Consider the following 22259-nt stretch of genomic DNA (forward strand, 5'->3'; position numbering starts at 1 on the left):
TAAGTTCCCTTTGCTTAATTCAGGTAAACCTCAGCCGTCTTCTCCAAGGAGCTGCCTTTTCAGTACAAGTGATTGGTGAGCAATCTGGCCAACGATAGTGCGGGACTCTTCTCTCCCCTTCTGTGGAGCCACTGACGTTTCAGAGTGATATGTAGGTGCTCAGAGGGAGCCCTGGGGTAGATGTCAATTGCATCCTGATGAAGGAATCCTGCCCTTTACTAGAAAATGACGGAAACTCAGGCAAGAGATGCACTGAAGTTAGTTTTTGAAAGAAACCTCTGGTTCTGGTAGCCCTATCCAGTTCTGCACAAAGATTTAAGGTTGTTTCAGATTTTCCGTATGGAAATTCCTTCTTAACTTCAAAATGATAAGAATAATGCAAAAATGAAAATGAACACATAACAAAGTGCAACACAGTACGATGTGGGTACTTTATCACTTATTGTCCTGTCACTGATGGTTTCCAAAGGCATATTTTGTCCCTTGTAACTGGACTCCATTGTAATTTCCCCTTGTATCCCATTGGGGCTGAGGACATAGGTGGTCTGCCCCAAGGACTTAAGATGGAAGGCAGTAGTCTGAGAAAGTCCTATGTCCAGATGCTTAGGAAATAAGGAGAGACTGAATTTTCTGCAGTTTGTTTTCAGAGCTGTTATAACTCATTCCCTACAAAGAGCCAGTATATTCATAAACTTTATAGGTTTTGCTGCATTAGCTTTAACTTCAAGAGAGAGAATCAAGTTTGGGGATCATCAACTCTTTTTATGGGAGGTACTGTAGTGTCTGTGTCTGGCTGCCATGGTGTGGGTCTTCCTGTCATGTGCAGAGTTATGCATTGTGGACATATATTGGAGGACAATAAGAGGAACTATATGGAATGCAAAATTATAGCCAGTCACAAATACTAGATTCCAATCAAATGAAAATTAAGAAGAAACTTTTAAGGCTGACACTTATATAAATGTTCTGTGTTATAATCACACACACACACACACACACACACACACACACACACCCAGTGTGAAGACAGGAGTAATTAGTCTTTCCCATTTATGCCACATGTTAGCCTTCTGTATCTCATTCAGCCAAGGTTATAAAACTATTCCATTAAATTTTCTCCTCTGGTACTTCCACATTAACTGGAGTTTGGGATTTATGAGATTGCATGGAGATTATTGTACCCCATAAAATTCTCCATCTAATAATTTCTTTTTATAAAACAGAATCTGAGTCTTGCATCATAATTACTCATCTGGCTCCCTTGGGCCGAGAGGCTTTTTGCAATGTATTAAATGTAAATGGCAAGAACAATCCTAAATGCTTACAGTTTATGCAAAATGAGGTCTACACACAGCCATACCTGAAAATGTGCTGTTATTGCCCTTAACATTCACACAACAGACACTGGTTGAATGTACTTGAGGTGTCAGGAAAGTGCTCGCTGCAGGGATACAAAGATAGCTTAGATGTGGCCCAGCCTTCGGGATGCAGATGGTTCTGCCTCACAGATGATGGGTGTTATGAATAACCAGCCCTCGATGTGCTGTAATGGAGGGTGTTGATTAACATACACAGCGTTGTTGGATGCTAGATTAGACTTGAAGTCTTGAATTTTCTCACAGACTGCCTCCCAAATCTTACGATTCATGACATCAATAGTAGAAAGACAAAGATGCCTTCCAGTTGAAGAAACGATTTTAAAACAGATACCAGCATAACTCCTGCTTTAAGACACATTTTTGGCGAGCTCTTCCCTCAAGCAATAAGGACACTGAACTTTCTCACTTTAAAAGCCTATATGTTTTCAAAGGAGGGGAGATTTTTGAAAAAGTAAGCAATATGCTAGTGTATATTATCTATTTTAAAAGATGCTTGACAGATGAAAAGAGCTTGCATTTAGCAAAAGTGGATTTTATAGTCATACAATATGTGTGCTTAGCATTAGAAAGAAGATTGGTAGAACTAATCCCAATGTTTCAGGTGCAGCTAAAGAAGATGAAACTCTATGTTCTAGAATAAAAAATTACAAGGGTAGTAAGGGAAACAATTATCTTTTTGTTGTTAAGAAAATGAAAATAATGAATAAATATTCAAAAGAAATTATATATATCAAAGATGATAAAAATATACTGAAAAATAAAGAAGAATAATAGACATGAAAGTAAATACAATGCTGTTTTTAATTTCTATTTTTTGAGATATTTGAGTGGCAAAATTTCCAGTGGTGTGTAGACTCCTGAAGGTAGAAATTATATTCTTTTATTATTGTATCCTCAGCATTTAAGCAATGTACCAATCTTAATAAGCTATCAGGACATATTTTTTGAATGACTAGATGGATGAATGAATTAACAAATGATTCGAATGGTAAGTTTTAAGAGAAAGGACATGGAACTAGAATTCTTTAGATCTATTATGTCTTATGCCTTGCTTTTGTTTCAGGTGCTTTACAGAGGGAGTCATGGATCATCCTGTAAGGAAGTACTACTCAAAGTGGCCTGACCTATATAAAAATTGTCATCAATCCATGGCAAGATATGTGCAGAAGTTGAAAGTAAGCATTTAGAATTTTTCATACCAGTTCAACAAGGTCCAAACTAGAGCATGATTATATTTATCCCAATTTATTTTTATAATTATTTACAAAAGTATTGGTCTATGACGATTTGAAACAATACAACAAAAACAAAAACGAAAAAGAAGCAACATTTCCTTCACTAGACTTTCCAAAATACTGCTCTAAATTATGTACTACAATCTCCACTTTACTGATGAGGAAACCAAAGCCAGTAATTGAAGTAGCCAGAAAGGGCTAGGATTATTGGACCCAGAGTTTAAGCTTTTCATAGCTGGAAAACAGATACATCGTCTAGCTAAGGGCTTGATTTTATGACCTGTTCTTATTGATAAAATGAAAATAAAAAGCATATGCTATATTCCAAATGTGAAGTGGGCTTCACTAGTGTAAGTAACAGTGAAGTAATATTTAGGATTCATGCCAGAAACAATGAAATGCAGGAAGAAACACACACAAGAAAAAACTGGAAAGGGGAAGCTTTATGCAATAGGGCAGGCCTGGGTTGTGATCTATGATGAGGAGAATGAGTGCTAAGGGAGAGAGAATTTAATATACTTCCCACAGAGACTCTGTCCTATCCTAGCTCTCCCGCTGAAGCAAATATCAGTCTGGGAGTCAGTATTTACTGTGAGTTGGAGAACTGAGAAGACCAGCTGGGTTATGTGGGGGAAACAGCCATCAACAGATTCTTAACTGTTTGCTGGAATATACAGAATTTTGTGGCAAACCATTTGTTTGCCGTTTTGTGTTTTCCCTTATTTGAACAGTCACTGTTTTTCTTTGTATTTTTTCAGTTTGAGTGTAGAGAGAATACTAGAGACTTCTCAGGAAACCAGGGACTCTTAGGATGGTATTTGCAGATGATGTAATCAAATGAAGTTAAAACTCTTTACATATATAATGTGATTTCCCACCTTTGATTGGTTGTAATATGCAAAAGGAAATATAAAATCTTGATGTAAGAATACTTGAACTTATTGGCAATGATATTAATATTTGCTAACAAATATCTCAGAAACCAAACTGTTAAAGTAGTAACTAAAGCCTGGGAGATGCTAAGCCGAGAGTTTGCATAAACTCTGCTTGCCATCCTTCCTAGGACTTGATGCCTGGGAGGCAGGCAGCTTGAGAGGAAGACCACTAGAGGGCAGTGTTGTAAAGGGCACCAGGTGCGGTGCTTGGCCATTGTGAGAACATAGAAGGTTGCTTCTAAACCCTAAACCCTAAACCTTCCTGAGAAGGAGGGTCTTTTATGTGGTTTCTTCAGTGAACTCTTGATCCAACTCATGGAATCATTACACATTTTAAAGGAGACTTTCAAAACTTGGCTCAAGAATCACTTCTCTTTATCTTTCCCACCCTCGTCCCTCCGAAATCAATATTAGATAGTACCTGCAGGAATTGTGGTTTTTGTGTTTTGTTTTTGCCTGATTAGATTATAATTTGATCAGGGCAGAAACAGTGTCTCCTCATTCACCCTTCTGTTGTAACGACCTATGCTACTATTGTGTGGCAAGGCACATGACTGGTATTTAAAAGATGTTTGTTAAGTGAAGTAGAATCTAAAAACCAGAAATGTTTGTAAAGTTATGCTTTCCATTTAAATAATATTTAATCATTTAATTTTATAAATAAAATAACTTTAGAGATGTAGGAAATACTTATAGGGTCCAGAGAAAAGAGAATATAGGATATTGTATATACATCATGATTTAACTAGAAAATGTATACATCAATAATGAGAAAAGGAGAAGGAATGGTGTAGAATGGAAAAGAATTATGTTGGGATGATGAGCATCTTATTGTAGTGGGTATTCTTTATTATTATTATTATTATTGCTTGAAGTAGTTTATTGTATCCAATTACCTTTTAAATAAAAATCAAGTTTTATTTCAGCAAGGATATTGCTGAAAATATATTTAGTTACTTTAAAAATTATTTGTGGTTAACTTAGAAAGTCAAGAATCATATTTTTTCTCTCATATGTGGAGGCTAGAGAGGAAGAAGGAAAAGAAAGGAGGGGAGGTGAGGATCTTATGAAAATTAAAAGGAGATCTATAGAGAAAAGGGACCAGGGGTGAAAGGAGGAGAGGGAGGGGGGAAATGCTGGGGAATGATATTGGCCAAATTACATAGTTACATTGTGTGCATATAAAATTACAACAAATTCCATCATGATATATAACTATAATACACCAATAAAAATATGGAAAGAGAAAAAATAAAAATAAATAAATAAATAATATTTGTGGCTAATGTGATATTAGGAAAAAAAAATTAACATAAGCCCTTTCCCTCAAAAAATGGTGGGAAGAGGACTGTCTTGCTTGTTTAATATCCCAAATTCACACTGGCTTTAAAAACCTGAAAATTTCATAACTAACTAAAGTTTCTAAAAAATTACATTTATGAAAATTTCTTCATTTTTATATATTATTATCCATCTTACTGTACATGTAAACATTTATTATATTTGTGGACACGTACATTACAGTATTTTTATTGATTCTTTTTAGTTATACATGGCAGTAGAATCCATTTTGACATAATAATAAAAGCATAGAATATATTATGTTCTAGTTCAGACCAGAAGTCCTCTCCTTTCCCTTCCCTCCCCTACCCGCTTCCCTCTAATGATCTTTCAGTCATTTGCCCACAGTTATTTTTTAAAATTAATTTCTTGTGGATGTACATGATGGTGAGATTCACTGTGACATATTCATATAATTACACTACAGTTTAGATCTAGGAATTTAATGAGAAGTTCCCCTACTGGAAAATGGCTATAATACCTGTAGAATTTATTCTGAAATGCTCAGTTTATGAATATTTTAAGAGAGTATGCAGGATGAGTACATTTCCTAAAGATAATATTAATAAACCACAAAATCTAATTAATATAATTTAAAGAGGTAGATCAGTATGAAAGCATAAATCAAATCCAAACAATTCTAAAGAAATAAAGTTATCCTATTTAAATATTCCAAACCTAAACTTTGTTATCTAAATATTTTATAGACTAGGTTGGTCCTTTGTAGTGAATAAATTGGAAATAAAAAACATTCAAAATTGGAAAAGTCTTATTTTCTAGAGTATGTGACATTTTCCCTTGCTGTGGATTCATTGCTATGGGACTGGTAGATCTTGCTCTGCTATTAGTTGGTTCAACAAAATTTTACTAAGTACCTAGTGAGATGATAAACTTTAGTCTTTAAATTTCTTCATTTTCTAAAAACCATGGATTTTAAATTGGTGGGATTCCAATGTGAATATATTTCACTCTATGTAAATTAACTGCTTCCCTTCAAATAAGCCAGGTTCAGGGAAGACTGAGACATAGTCTGACCAATGATAAGGTCATATTCTTTTAGGGTATATTAGTTATACAGAATTACAGTTTCATGGTGGATGGCACAGCTTTTAACGATGGTCCTCACTGGTTTGGTTTAAGAATCTATAAAGCACCAGAGAATTCTAATATGGGAAATGGTTGGTAGCTGTTAAAATCCAGGTTTCTAAGTATTTTCGAAAACTGAAAGGGTCCAAATTACCCAAGAAGTCATCACAGGCCTAATGGTTTTGCAGTGGATGGGGAGAGTCACAAGAGCTCCTAAATGCAGGAGGGACTTCTGGAGGTCTCCAGGTAATAGAACAGATGTGGCTGTTCTGAGAAGGACCCACAGACCCCAGGTGGTCCTTTTGATCATGAATAAAAGGAAGTTATAGAGCATTCTCTTATTTATTTATTTTTTTAATTTTTTACAGACTGGATTTTGATTCATTGGGCACAAATGGGGTACATCATATTGTTTCTATGGTTGTACACGGTGTAGATTCATATCACTCATGTAATCATACATGTACATAGGGTAATGATGTCTGTCTCATTCCATGATTTTTCATACCCCTCCTCATTTCCTTCTACATAATCTAAAGTTCCCCCATTCTTCTCTCACTCCCCATCCCCCCACCCCCATTATATATCATCCTCCACTTATCAGGGAAAACATTCTTGACAGTCGCAGCCCAGAGTCGTTATCAGTAAATGTTTCTCTGGTTCCAAGCATTGTAGCTATATACAATTCTAAATATATCAAGTTGATAAAGTAACGTTTGCCCTCATTTTTACAGAATTAGAATCCACTATCTGGAAAAGTGTTCAGATCTGAAGTGGGTAGCCCACTGTGGAGAAATGCTTATTGAATCTGCCTTGAATTTGAAGTCCCAGATCTACAGGAGAAAGCTGTTGGGTAGTGAAAGAAGAATAAAGAGATGAGCGGGCAGTGAAGTCACTTCCATATTCCTTGGTGTGAGATACTCAGTGGTTAAAGGGATACCCAGCTTGTAGAATTTCTAGGAAACAATGACATTTCCGAGAATAAGGAGTTCCCTGAGGCTGGCACTACAGCTTGCAAGAAGCGTCTGCCTGCTGCTGAGCCCCACAGTAGCAGGCACGTCACTGGTCTTGAAAAAGACTTCCATTTTCTATTCAGTTGAATGTAGACTTTTACCAAAGAAACATGTCTGAATTTTCGTCGACACCCATGTTTCACTTACCAAAAGTTGATGAGAATTCTCATAGACCTGTTTTAAAATAAATTTACTTTATGAATTGTACAGAGAGTTAAAAAAAAAAAACAGCAGAGTGATAGCTGCAACGTCAAAATTTTGAGTAACATCTCTCTGCTGAATCTTTTGAACCCTGGTTTCTGTTACTCCTGTCATAAGTACTTGATGAATTCAAGAGAAGAGAAACAGTGGTAGGTAAATAGAAGTAGAATCAATGTAGATGTTTTTTTTTTTTTTTGTTTTTTTGTTTTTGTTTTTTGATGCTGGGATCTAATCCAGGTCCATATACATGCTAAGTGAGTTCTTAACCACTGAACTACATTTGCAGCTCCAAATTCTAACTTAAAATTAGATAATTCTTTGAGCAGCATAACTCAGATGAAAATTTGCCACTATATTCCCAAACTAGTAAAGAATAAGATATTAAATATGAATTATTATTAACAGCGATGCTTGCCTAGCATGTGCAAGGTCCTGGGTTCAATTTCCAACACCACACACACACACACACACACACACACACACACAAGGCATAGAAAAAAACAATCAGGCCAAGATTGACACACCCTGGGAAAGGCAAACATTGATAATTGTGTGTTTTGTGATCTGTTGAAGTTCATAGTACACAAGCATCTTTTGAATACATTGAGCACCACATGTGGGATTGCAAAAGGAGTGAGTGAATGTGGGAAGGAATGAATATTTTCTAGAAGTAGATTTGCAGTGGTTAAGAGAGAAGGCAGGATTTGATCTGATTTATCCAGTGGTTCTCCACACTATCCCATTTATCAGACAATTGTGGATTTTCGACTTGAGTCATATGTGTGATTTGTATTTTCTAGTTCACTTACACCTCCAGGGCCCTGGAAATCACACATCTGGGATCTCTTTGCACAAAAAACTTCAGAATAAATGCAGGTTTTTATTTTAAATTATCTAAGTACTGTCAAGTCCAGTTTCCATAACTCTCAGTGCCAACCTTAAAAGACAAAGGAGATTAGCTTATAGGTTATCCTGCCAGAGTCACAATACAGAAAGCAGGATTCCCAGAACACTTCACCTTGGGCACTATCCATCTATCTTTAAGAGTCTTGGAGCATACGCTTAGCTTGTTACCTCCCCCCCGCCCATTGCTTTCTCTTTCCTAATAAGGCAAAGTAGCCATTACCCATACAAACTACTGGATTTAGTTTGATCTCGAGCATGGGGAGGCATACTATTTCTTTCAATAGTGTAAAACATTATTATTTGTAAATTAAATTCAAATGTTTGAAATGCCACCTCCCCATGCATTAATGTGAAGTCTCATCAACATTTTTATAACTTGAAATGTTATGAACAAAGTGGTTTTGGTTAACATGTGTCCAGGTTAGTGTCTATCAGGCATGTATGCTTCACTCACTTGATCTCCCCTCCACCAGCCCCCGGTGATATCTGAACTCTGAGTTACTTGCCAAAGGTAATATTGCTTTTGGAACATGAGGAATTAGCTTCACTAGCAGAATATTCACTCAAGGACTCACCTGATTCTCTTCTTCCTGCCAGTTCCCCATTCATTCACATGGGTGCCCTTTGGAGGAACCAATTACTGTATTTTCTGGGTTCAATGCAGGATGAGAGAATCAAGAAGGCAGTGCTAGTATATTTCTAGAATGACTCCCTAAGTTGCCTTCAGAGATGATGATTTGATTTTTTCTATAATAGTCATGGTAATTGTTTTCCTAAAATATTACTGGGCACAATTAGATTATCCCCTCGTTTCTGCTGTAGAAAGGCATGTCCAGGTTGGGTACATCCTCCGTGTTTCCTAGTATTCTGGATATTAAGATGACTCCACTACTTCTGGACCAAATAGAGGACAGAAGTTGCCTCAGGAAAGTCACAGTTCCTTGGGAGACTGCACCAGACTGACTCAGATTTTGTGTCTGAGGACTTCTAGCAAGGGTTTTTGGTTTAGCTTCACTCCACACCAAAGAATTTAAATTAGTTTGTGGGTTCTCACCAGTAGGTCCTTGGAAACAGTGTCTCCCAGAGGGCTTAAATTAAGACTGGTCCTCAGAGTTCTCTGGGCCTGATATAATTCATTCCCACCTACTTCAGATGTTGCTTTCTCCCATGAACTGTTTTTCTCTTTCTATAGCAACGGTTTTCCAAACATATCAAGATTCTAGAGTCTTCTCATAGCCTGCAATCTGCAGGGTCAGCTTTTTCTTTATGCTGTACTTTCTTATCAGTGTTATGAAGTTATTTGGTCACTGAAAGACCAGATAAAGGAAGAACTTAAAGATGTTAAGGAAACAATGCAAAGCTTAAAATTTAAGGTAGTTGATTCCTGTGGAGATTAAAGGATGTCTCACACAGATGCACAGATGAATAGATTATTAGAAACAACTAATTTATATGGAAGACTGAGTAATCCACAAAACCATGAATATGTCTCTCTCAGTTAAGTATTACCTTAAAAGTTCTGCAGGGGGAAAAATGCTTTTGTGTGTAAAAAAAAAAAAGTATGTGGTCTGTATCAAATGTACAGCTGATGTTACTTGGATAAAATCATATTTGCTGATGTGACAAAATATAAGGGCCAAATGAGATTCTATGAAAAGAAACAATATGAAGAGGAGGGGTTGGTAGAACCTTTTGTTGTCCATGCTGTCTTGTTCAGCTGTCATTCCGACTTGATTGATTGACAGGCCTTCTACTCCTGACTGCACGTTCCTAACCTCCTCATCTCTATGCGTTTCATCCGAACTCCACATGCATCAGGTACTCCTCTGAGGCCACATCTAGATCTGCTCTCTGTCAAGGTTCACATTCTCCCTCTGGGACCACAGATGTCTACCTCTCAGCTCTTGTCCCTTTACACTTCAGCTGGACAGCTCCTTGCCTTCTATACTTTTTGATTTAATAATAATATTCCCTTTTTTTTTTTCTCCTAAAGATGTCCATAGTTCAGAACTCCTCAAATCCTATCTCTCTGCTATCTCTTACCCTAAATAATTCCTATCATTTTCTTTCCTTGTTTCAGCTTTTATAGAGCAGAGAGATATTGGTTAAAGTCACAAAACTGTTCTGATCTGCCCAAGAAGTCATACACTCTCTCCTAAGCTGCAGCCTCACTGTTGCCAGCAGGGCTTCTGTTTGCTCCTTGTTGACATCGTGCCACACTTTCCACAATAAGTGTGCAAGACTTAAGACATTTTTTTCAAGTTTTCCCCATCTCCCCTCCCCCACGCCCCAGCTCTGAACCATCCTGGTCGATCTTCCGGACTTCAGCTCTTCATTTTGATCAAAGTCCCTGGAGCTTCCCACTTCTCTTCTTTACAGTTTCACTTTACCACACCTACTGTTCTTGTTCTCTCCTATTCTAGATAGAAACAGTCTCTCCTTTCCAAAATGACCTTCACTGCTCTTGATTCTAGTTCTTCCTGGTCCTTTCAGAACCTTGACCATTAATTATTTATCTTTCATAATATTCAGTATTTCCACTGATGACTTCTCTTCTACTAATTATTTGGAAACAATCCTCCATGAGTCTCCTGTGATCCTGCATGTCCTTTAGCAGAGGCATGACTGTCTTTTTTCTGGACTGTTATCCCCATATGTTTGAACAGTAAAGAGCCTTGCAAGACAGAGATGATTTCTCCTTCCGAAGCGAAGGATAGCTTCACTTGCTCTCCATTATGAAAGATTTGAGATCCTTAAACTGAGGATCCTCTTCTGTGATGGCAGATATCATCTGGCCTTCTTGGTGTTGCCTTTTAGGAACTGGGACATGGCAACCAGCAAAGAAAACACTAATATTGTGGCTACTGTTATTTCTTGTAATAACACCCCTGTCTCTGACTTAGTGGTCTTGTGTCTTCTGCCAGCATCCATAGAACTATAGCATGCCAAATTGTTAGCTTGAAAGTGGATTAAATCTCAGTGTACAGTTCTGGACAAAAATAATACAGGTCTTCCAAATCCTTAAAAAGAATAATCTTCCCTCAGTTTAATTTTGATTCTATTTTCTCTTGCATCTGCTGTTCAGTTTTTCAAAAGTGATGTTGATGCTTTCTCAGAATTCTCTTTGAAAGCACTTATTCTGGCCTTGAACTCAACTTTTGCCTCCAACCCTGCTAAAACTACACTGAGATTTCATCTCACTCCAGTTAGAATGGCAACAGTCAAGAATACAACTACCAACAAATGTTGGCAAGGATGTGGGAAAAGGGGAAGGCTCATACATTGCTGGTGGGACTGCAAATTGGCATAAACACTCTGGAAAGCAGAATGGATATTTCTCAAAAAACTTGGAATGGAACTACCATTTGACCCAGTTATCCCACTCCTCGGCATATATCCAAAGGATTTAAAATCAGTATACTACAGTGATGCAGTCACATCAATGTTTATATAGCAGCCCAATTCACAATAGCTAATCTATGGAACCGACCTAAATGTTTATCAACAGATGAATGGATAAAGAAAATGTGGTACATATACACAATGGAATATTCCTCAGCTGTAACGGAGAATGACTTTATGACATTTGCCAGTAAATGGATGGATCTGGAGACTATCATGCTAAGTGAAATGAGCCAATCCCCCAAACCAAAGGTTGAATGTTTTTGCTGATATATGAATGGTAACCCACACGGGAACAGAGGGAGAAAAAACTGCTTGGTGAAAGGTATTAGTGATTTTCTAATTGTCCAATTCAAGGAATTATCTTTTCTGGGTCCTCATCATATGAGAGTATGAACTTGACCCTATTATATCTTGTTCTGATATTTTAATAGTTTCTTATAGTCTGCAGAATAATGTCCAAACTACTTAGACTGACATTCCTAACCATCCTTTTGTAATTTCCAAGTTTCTCTTGTGTCCTTTTTACAGGCAGCTTGGATTATATCCCCTATTCCTAGACCATACCTTATGCCTTGCTGGAATAATGTGTTTCCATATTAGCTCTTATGACTGGAATTCTGTCTTTACTATTTCTCTTAAGCCATTAAAGATCAGCCCAATAATGCTTCTATTTGAAGCTTTCCTCAATTCTTTTTCCAACACTTAGAGTATTACTGGAAGAAAGTTTTAAAACCTTATTTTTAAAAGACTAAAAATAATATTCTAAAATGATCATTCATAATACAATCTAATGATTTAAAGACAGTCCTTCTAAATACCTGATGTAACATATGAGGAGCATTTTCTCGCATCCTTTCTCAGACAAAGCAGAGAATAGTTCCTTGTCATTCCAACATATCTGTTATGTGTTGTTGAAGTCTTTCTACATAGTTGGGAACCAAATTTGCTTAGATAACTCAAGAAAGTATAAACATTGATTTGAATATGTGTGAAATATTTTATTTCAATTAAAACATATAAATGTACATTCATTTGTTAATAACATTTTGATATAGGTAAAGGGCTCTTATATATGCTTGCCTGCCTGCCAATTGGTGTCCTGGATCCCTGTTTGAATTTTCAATTTCCAGTTTGGCTTTCCTTAAAGTGAACAATCTTTTCCTTGTGAACAATCTAAGTCCAAGTTCCTTTTAGAGTTTAACATTCTTCTTTCTAAATCTCTGACAGCCCACATTTGTTTGCTGGTGAGTTTTTAAAATTTATTTTTATTGATTGCATCTTAGTTTTTATAGAAACAACTCTTTCTCCTCGGGCATTCATATTTCATTGGTGAATGTAATCTTTACTTAAATGACAGAATTATAATACAAGTATTAATGTAGTAACTGGTCTGAAAGCAAACAGAGCCAATCTTGGTTGAGCACACAGATCACTCTGTGGGGGTGTAAGCATGAAGGTGTACTGGAGTAGCCCATAGCCTGAGCATTTAGAGATGAGTCTCAGTCAGCATGACTACTAATGGGAAGAAGAGCACTGGCCAATCTGATGAGCTGTTAAAGCAGAAGAAGGTTAAGAGGGCTTCTAGTGCATTTAAAGTCAATTCTTAGTTTATGGTATTGGTATATAAAGAGGAGGACAAAACAGAGATTGCTTGAAATTAAAATCTATGTGGTTCAAGACTTAAGTTAGAACTTTGGTAAACCTGATTTGTGTGTGTGTGTGTGTGCTGGGGATTGAACCCAGGGCCTCACACATGCTAGGCAAATGTTCTACCACTGACCTACAACCCCAAACTTGGAATTTTATGTAAAGTCTCAATTTTCAGTGTGCTTGAGGATTAGATGATTAGGCCCTAAATTTCATGCTGTCACTCTAGATTTTCATTGCTTTGTTTTGCCCAGGGCAGCAATGTGCCACAGAGATAAAAGACGTCATCTGGGTGAGGTAAATATGGTGTCTGAAGCTCGATTTTGAGCGACCAGGTGCTGATGATTAGGTCTGGCATGGCCCATGGGAGTACAGGGCACACCCATCTGCCTGATGATGGGCTAGGTCCTGCACAGAGGATGGAAAAGCATCCCATAAAACATGAAAGAGTTAACATGCACCTGGGTTTGGGAGAATAAATGAAGCATGAAACAAGTTGATTCAATTCTGGAAGGGGTGGGATGGGTAGTAACTGACATTTGGAGATTTTGACTAGTAGCTCTACATGGACAAGAAATTGGTTGTCTAGTTCTTTTTAGTATTCAGTGTCCCACAAGTCCTTTTTCAGTCTAAATTAGCATTAGAATGGGTTTTGGATGGTTCTGTATAGTCATCTTTGGATTTGTACATCTTGATAAGCAGGGCCTGTGGATGTTGGACCACATTTCCACATTAACCTGTTTTTGGTCACTTAGGGAACAGAAAAGTCTCAATCTCCTTCTTAAGCTTTCTTCTTCCCTCCTTTCCTTTCTTTTGGGCAAATATCTATGAAAAAATATATATGTGTATATGTATGTATATATATATATATTTTTCCCCCCATGGGTCTGTATGTATATAAATATATATATATATATTTTTTTTTTTTCAGTTCTAAGAATTTTGACTGTTACAGCAACATGTGTGGGAGTATGCCATTTGAAGGCAAAGAGACCAGGATGAAGAGGGTTGTGTTACACTAAAAGCAGAAGAAACAGTGAAGAACAGAAGAAATAAGATTTTGAAGAACAATGGATATTCTTTTTTTTTTTTTAATTGTAAACAAATGGGATACATGTTGTTTCTCTGTACATGGCGTAAAGGCATACCATTTGCGTAATCATAAATTTACATAGGGTAATGTTGTTTGATTCATTCTGTTATTTTTTTCCCTTCCCCCCACCCCTCCCACCCCTCTTTTCCCTCTATACAGTCCTTCCTTCCTCCATTCTTGCCCCACTCCCTAACCCTAACTCTAACCCTAACACTAACCACTCCCACCCCCCATTAACAATGGATATTCTTAGTGAACAAATAGTAGCCATTTTTAGTGACCAATTATGAAATAGTAATTTTTTTTGAAGCAGCATTTTTTCCATCTTTCTCCTCCTTCCTACTATCCTTTTACCCACACAAAGAATGATACCATTTCTCACTGTCTCTCCTTATTCATAGAAGGATGCATAACTGTATCGATGGTTACAAAGGCCAGTTACATGTGACCCAGTTATCCCATTCCTTGGCATATACCCAAAAGACTTAAAATCAGCATATTACAGTGATGCAACCACTTGTGTGTGTGTATACACACACACACACACACACACGTATATATATATATATATACACACACACACACACACATATATATATATATATATACACACACATGATGGAATATCACTCAGCTTTAAAGAAGAATGAAATTATGGCATTTGCCAGTAAATGGTGGAGCTGGAGAATATCATGCTAAGTGAAATAAGCCAATCCTGAAAAACCAAAAGTAGAATGTTTTCTCTGATATGCGTACTATTAACATATGCTAATTCACAATGGGGGGTAGCTATGGAAGAATAGAGTTACTTAGATTAGGTAGAGGGAGTGAAGGGAGGAAAGGAGAGGGTATGGGGTAAGAAGGATAGTAGAGTGAAACAGACATTATTATTCCATGTACATATATAACTATACGACTGGTGGGATTCTACATGATGTCAACCAGAAGAATGAGAAAATACACTCCATTATATATGATGTAACAAAGTGCCTTCTACTGTCATGTTTAAATAAAAATAAAAAAATAACAAAATAAGTTGCCGTTAATTCTTCATTTCACTTTTCAATGGATAGAACAATGAATCATGGGAGGATCTTGCCTGAAGGGGGTCTCAAAGTTAGTGCTGAACAGAGAAAGGCTCAAGTCAACCCAAGAGAGCAAACGTATGCGGGCAGAACAGGAGGCACTGGGTTTCTTTTCTTTTCTCTCTCTCTTTCTTTCTTTCATTCTTTTTCATTTATTTATTATTATTATTATTATTATTATTTTTGAGACGGGGTATCACTAAGTTGCTCAGGGCCTTGCTAAGTTGCTGAGGCTGACCCTGAACGTGTGTTCTTTCTGCCTCATCCTCCAGGGTTGCTGAGATTACATGTGCACCCAGTACACACATTTGTGTTTTATAATATCTTATTATAGTAGTCTGAATAAGGCAGAATAAGAAATACAAGGGGGCTATTTTCAAGCTATCAAACATGTTAAGCTTTCTCTGAGTGGTAGAAGAGAAAAGTTGCCAGCCTTATTACTAGTGTAGACTTTACCTTGGGACTTTTGGTAAAATAGTATTAGGGACTTTCGAGGTTTAAAGTATTAAGAATGGGTGAATAGAGCACCCTCATTCTTAGAGGGTTTGGAAAATGAATGATCTTAGCTTGGCTTGAAAACTATAGAATAGAATATATTTTTAGCATAATAAATCTTTTCAATCCGTTCAAAAAATAGATCCACAGAAAGAGCAAACAGATGGAAGCCCATGTGCTGTTTTGTAACATGTCCAGGGTTTTAAACTGGATAAACACTGAAACCCTGCAGCCACAAATCTGTTCTTTCTCAAACAAAATCCTATGAGATTTTGAGAGCTGCTCTAATCAAATATGCACATTAAAAAATACAGGAAGCCCTGCCAACTTCTCTGCTAGGGCTATATGATAAATGGTCTCAGTGCATGGACATTAACCCATTTCTTATTGATGAGAGTATGTACTAAGGACTTTTAGGATGCTTGTGACTACAACAACCAATGCACTCAGGATATTAAACCAAACAGAAAACCATAGAGAAATACTGCAAAAACAATGTTATTTTCCCACAGGCTCTCCTCACATTATCTAATAAGACTCTATAATAATTTAAGGTTATGAATAAAATTTAATTCTGTTTCTGCAGTAAATAATACTTAAGCTGAGCCCTCATGAGAGAACTGGTTAGACATAAACTTGCATTTTTTTAATGTTGTGTTCCCCTCACGTATTTCATATCATTCCTTATATCAACCTTTTCCTTTTTCTTATAGGGTTGCAATTTATAAGACATTTTGTTGAAGTAAAAAATGATTTTAATTGAAACTGAAGACACAGAACATAAAGTGAGCTCTCCCAGGGAAGAAATGATCCCTTTCTGAGGCTGGTGCCTCCAGCAATGGCCTGTAACCCATTCACTTACCAAGTAGGCATTTATAAATATTTGCTGAATTAATTAGTGAATAAGTGAGTAAAATTTGGAGGTTAGGATCTGTTTATAACTCCTGGGCACTGATGTAGCAATTCAAGCGTTTTTCTCATTTGTTCTTTATTTACTTGTTTCCTTTAAAGTCATGGCTAAGTAAATGTTTTGGTTGGAAGTTTTTACCATAGCAGAGTAACTTGGGTTTAAAAGATCTCCAGGCTATATTTTAAAAGGTATATTTTGTTTCCTTGCTTAATAAAATACAACCATGAATACATACTTAAATACTTTAGAAATTCCAGTTATTACTGAAGTGATAATTTATTCACTTTGCTACCACAAACATTTGGATGCTAGATGCTGGGGTTTTGGGGTGAAGATGTGCCTTCCTCTGGGAACCTCAGAGAAAGTGAAGAGAAGGTTGGGACTGAGACATACATGGGCAACTACAAAGTGTTGAGTTCTATGAAGCGGGGACTCCCTGGGTAAGGCAGAAGAATGTCACTCTGGGGGTAAGTGGAAGAAGCAGGAAGACTTCCCAGGGGCCTGAATGATAAAATCACTACCTGCTAAGGGCAAAGGAAGGACCGTAGGAGAAAGCATGGTGTGATATATAGTGGAATATCACTGGAGTAGAGGATTTATATCTAGGAAAGAAGATTGGGGCTGAGATGGAGGGGAGGAAGTGATAACAGATATGGCCATACAGGTGAGCAGAGGTTAGAGTCAGGGATAAGCTATAGGGGAAAAGAACAGAATCTGTGTGAAGTCTGGAAGGTTCACTTTCTGTGTTAGTAGTGAAGTCATGATAACAGAGTAATAGAACTGTCCATGGACTTGGGTGGTAAACATCCTAAGGATAATCTAGAAGCAAGTGCCTTGAATTCTCCAGGAAAAATAAATGACTAAAAGTCTGAAATTATTAGGTCAGCTCACACATCAGTGGATCTAACAGATTACTTGTGGGAAAAACTTAATGTCAAATTGACTCCCCTAATTATATCCAAGTTTTTCCTCCCCTCTCCCTTTTCCTGAGCATTGGTATGTGCTCAGAGAATGAACAGCAAGTTTACTAAAGCCAGCTTCCCCCACCTGCAACCATTATAAGAAGGTCAATCTCTCTCTGTAAAATTGGGTGATATAATCTAGAACCAAACACAAGTGAATTCTTGGATGATCTTGGATTCTTGGAGAGTCCTGCTCTCCTTCAGTACAATGGGCAGTCAAAGGGTGACGATAAAAACAAACAGCAGTGCTGCTTGATCCTTTCCTTTCCACATTCAAATATTTTAAAAAGAGGCAGAGAGCTAGAAGCAAAAAGTAACACAAAGATGCTATGTAGCTATGATTGCTGTTTTCATTTAGCTATTGTAAATGGTGGAGAAATTGTGTAGAGATTAAGCAGCAATATTTGTGGAAATTATATCTGAGAGTGCTCTGGGTTTTAATTCTCAGTGTTCAAAATTACTGACTAGTTAGGTAAGGAAATTGCTTCTTTTCAAAATATGGGTTTTTTTTTTTTTTTTTCCTGCAATGTCATTTTCTAATAGAGAAGAAACTTTAAGGAGTTAATTACTTCACCCCACCCCCACTTGTATTTTATTTCAGAAGAAGAATCTCTAAAGAAAGATATTTACCATACTCAGTAACCTAGATACACATTCTCAGGAAATATCTAAATTAATCTCACATGCTGCAATTTAAACCTATTTCCTTTTATTCTTCCCTCAGTGAAGTAAGGGAACAGCTGTCCACAAACCTTGTCATATGCTTGCAAACTATTCTCGTCACACCTCAGCCTTCCTTTCTTTAAGTTGGATACACCTCTTTCCTTTCCTTATTGCTTGTAGACTTGAAAAATTGTTATTGATTCACTCTTGTTAGGATGGGAAACTCCAACATGTAGACTTGCTGCCCTAGTGGGATCCAATGAGGAACAGCTGATAATTTGCAGTCCCTACTGTTTGTATTCCTATCATATAGATGTTAAAATTAGACTCTTCCTACCTCAGCTCTGACTGAGGTACCAATATGATAGGTAATGAATACCAAAGTAAGTGGGAGACAAATTTGTCTCTGAGATTTCCAAAGAAAATCCATGATGTTAGGATACAGACCAAGATTTTAAAAGTCCGTTAGATACCTTAAATCATACACAAAAATTAATTCAAAATGGATCATGACTTAAACCTAAAAGTTACAACTGACACTCTTAGAAGAAAGTATAGGAAGATTTTTGTGACATTAGATTTAGCAATGATTTCTTGGGTGTAACACCAAAAGCACAGGCCACAAAAGAAAAAAATAGATAAAACAAACTATATAAAAGTTAAAACCTCTTGTGTGTCAAAGGACACTATCAACAAAATGGTAAAGACAACCCACAGAATGGCAGAGAATATGTGCAAATCATAAATCTGATAGAGAAGCAAGATCCAGAATAAAAGCCCACAAACAACCCAATTTTAAACTGGGCAAAGAAGGGCTGAGGGTATAGCTCAGTGGTAGTGGTAGAATGGTCACCCAGCATGTGTGAGGCCCTGGATTCAATCCCCATCACTGCCAAAAAACAAAACAAACAAACAAACAAAACAAAAACAAGAAAAATGGGGGTAAAGAATTTGGATAGGCATTTCCTCAAAGAAGATATACAAATGGCTAAAAAGCACTTGAAAAAGATGTTCAACATCTCTAGTCCCTAGGGAAATGCAAATTAAATCCATAATGTCATACCATTTTCTATTTATTGAGATGACTACTATCAAAAAACAAAAAACCAGAAAACAAGTGTAAGGAAGGATATCGAAAAGATGGAACATTGTATATTATTAGTGGAAACAGAAAATGGTGCAGCCACTGTGGAAAATAGTATGATAGTTCCTCAAGTGATTAAACATGTTCATAGCTTTATTCATATGTCCACAACTGGGATGAATGGATAAACAAAATGTGACACATTCATATAATGGAATATCATTCAGCCTTAAAGAGGAAGGTAATTTGACAGATGCTTCAACAGAATCTTGCAGTCATTATACTGAGTGAAATAAGCCAGTCACAAAAAGACAAGTGTCATGTGATTACAATGATATGAGGTATTCATATACTCAAAATAAAAGAGACAGAAAGTAGAATATGAGTTTCCAGAGTCTGGAGGAGTAGTGTTCAATGGGTTTAGAGTTTCAGTCTGGGAAGATGAAAGGGGTCTGGAGATGAGGGGTGGTAACGGTTGCGTGACAGTGTGAATGTGCTCCATGTCCCAGCAGTGTGCGCTTAACAATGGTAATATGATACATTTTATGTAATGTATATTTTACTGTAATTACATCAGAAAGAAGTCAGAGTGTAAAGGAGAGGGTGCATTGTGAGAGGCTCTCTAGAGGAAGCTTTTCAGGGGATTCTCTCCATTTTCCCTCCTCCCAGGGGCTATAGGTCTGGAGGTGGTGATGTGGGTGGTGTGGATGATGGTGGTGGCGGTGGTGACAGTGATGGTGGTGGCAGTAATGGTGGGGCTGTGGTGTTGTTGATGATGGTGTTGGTGATGGTGGTATTGATATCATGGTGATGGTGGTATTGATATCGTGGTGATGGTAATGATGATGGGGATGTGTGGTAGTGATGATGGTGGTGATGGTGGTGGTGGTGATGGTGGTGAACAGATATAAGACTATCGGTGAACTTTGTCTCTGCAACTGGGATGCCATGAATCAGTGTATCTAGACAAGAGTAGATTCCCTGGTTTGGTTTCATGGCCATAAAACTGCTGCTTTGGCATGGCCTATACCTTCAGAATTTGGGGGTACAAGGAGAATGAGTGTGCCTGTGAGTCAGGCAGGGGAGAGACGTGGTCAGGTTTTCACAGGGTCAAGAGGATCTCAGCAGAAACAGTCTGGAGGAACACCCCAGGATGGCTAGTGTATGAGGGAAGCCCAGGAAGTGACCATCTGTCCATGGCAGGAGGGCCAGGTAAACACGGGGACAGAACTCAGCAGGGAAACTTCACAGATGAGAGTCAGTCTTTGGACGCCTGACAGGCCAGGGCACATGCAGCCAGCTGGCAGAGGTTCCAGTTCAAGAATCATTTACCTCCCCACACCCTTGTCCCATAGGACAGATGCAGGCAAGAGGGCAGGGGATAGAGGGGGCACAAGGCAAGTCAAATGAGAGGGCAGATTTGCCATTCTATCAAGTTTCAAGCTTTGATGGAGAGCTTAGACTGTGCATCCTCATGTCTCAATTAAGACTGTGTTTGCCACATAAAATGGCTACCTCTGAATGACCAGAAAAATTATGGGGTCTATGGAGAAATGGAATATTGCTTAGGTTGTACACAGTTCAAAGACATGGGAGAGACAAAATATAAAGCTGCATTTTGATCACCAAACACCTGGCATATTTGTTGGGCATCCCAGTAACAACATGGGTGCTCCTGCGTCTTAAGGAATTGGTGTAGGCTTTCAGAGAAAGCCCTCACAGGTGAAAGTAAATTCCATTGTCCCCAGGGTGACACTTGGGTTTTGGTCTGGTCTCAGCTTAAAAATGGGTTCCCTGTATCACCTGCAACCATTTACTTAACCTCTTTGAACCTCGGTTTCTTCATTTATAAAATAGAGGTAATTATAATATCTGCCACCTAGATGGTTCTTAGAATTACACAAGACAATGAAAATAAGTGCTTAATAAATGTGAGCTATAATTATTATTATAGGTAGAAAAATTACTGTGTGTGCCTCTTGAGAATTTAGTTTCCAACAAAGAACATCATGAATCTTCTATCTGGGAGCCTAGAAACTTGCATTTGAGGAGGAACTTGGAAGCAGAGTATTACAGGTATCAAAGTCCCAACTCAATTTAACTCAGAACAAGATGAACAGAGGGCCTGCCCTGAGCGATGCCCTTGGCTGGGCCCATTTGGGAGACAGTTTCTGTGCAGAGACTCCAGAAGCCCAACAACCTGCTTCCTGGGGCCGGATTTGCTTCATAAAGCCTTTACCATGGCAACAGGGAAGCACTTGCAGAGCCCTGCAGCTGACACTGTGAAAAATATCACCTGCTCTCAAGGTACTCAAAATTGCACAGCATGACTCATGGTGGCTTTCTCTTTTTGGTTATCTGCTGGGTCATAAATGCTGAGCAAACATATGGTATTAAAGAGGTTTCTAAGTTACAGAGATCCTGCACGAGGTAGAGAGCGTGTTTAAAGTGAAGATGAAGGATCTGCACAACAACCTGCTCAGGACAGGAGGGAGTGATCATTAACTCAACAAATATTCCCTTCCTGCTTCTCGGGAGCCAGGGAACACCACGTGGCTGGGAAGCAGTGGTGAGCCATGCGCACAGGCACCTTACTCTCAATGAGCTGACCAGGTCTGGGGAGGGCCACAGTGAGAGACAGGCCATGTGCAGATGAAAACGATAAGCCACAAGTTGTCCCACAGTGATAGCCATCATGAAGGATAGACTCTGGGTGGTCAAGAAAATGAAGGGGTGGCTAGTAAGGTGAGAGGTAAATGACCAAAAAAGATGGAGGCTTTGGGAAAATCCAAGGCCATGAAAGAAGAGTCTAACCACAC

At 37.9% G+C, this 22259-nt stretch overlaps 1 protein-coding gene across 1 annotated transcript in view; it reads right to left on the reverse strand.

The window, feature by feature from the left end:
• Positions 1–22259, reverse strand: part of Kcnb2 (potassium voltage-gated channel subfamily B member 2) — a 347478-nt gene that overhangs the window by 81521 nt on the left and 243698 nt on the right. The gene's annotated exons all lie outside the window — the stretch shown is intronic.

This window comes from Sciurus carolinensis, chromosome 1 (assembly GCF_902686445.1).
Source record: "Sciurus carolinensis chromosome 1, mSciCar1.2, whole genome shotgun sequence".
Classification (NCBI taxonomy): domain Eukaryota; kingdom Metazoa; phylum Chordata; class Mammalia; order Rodentia; family Sciuridae; genus Sciurus; species Sciurus carolinensis.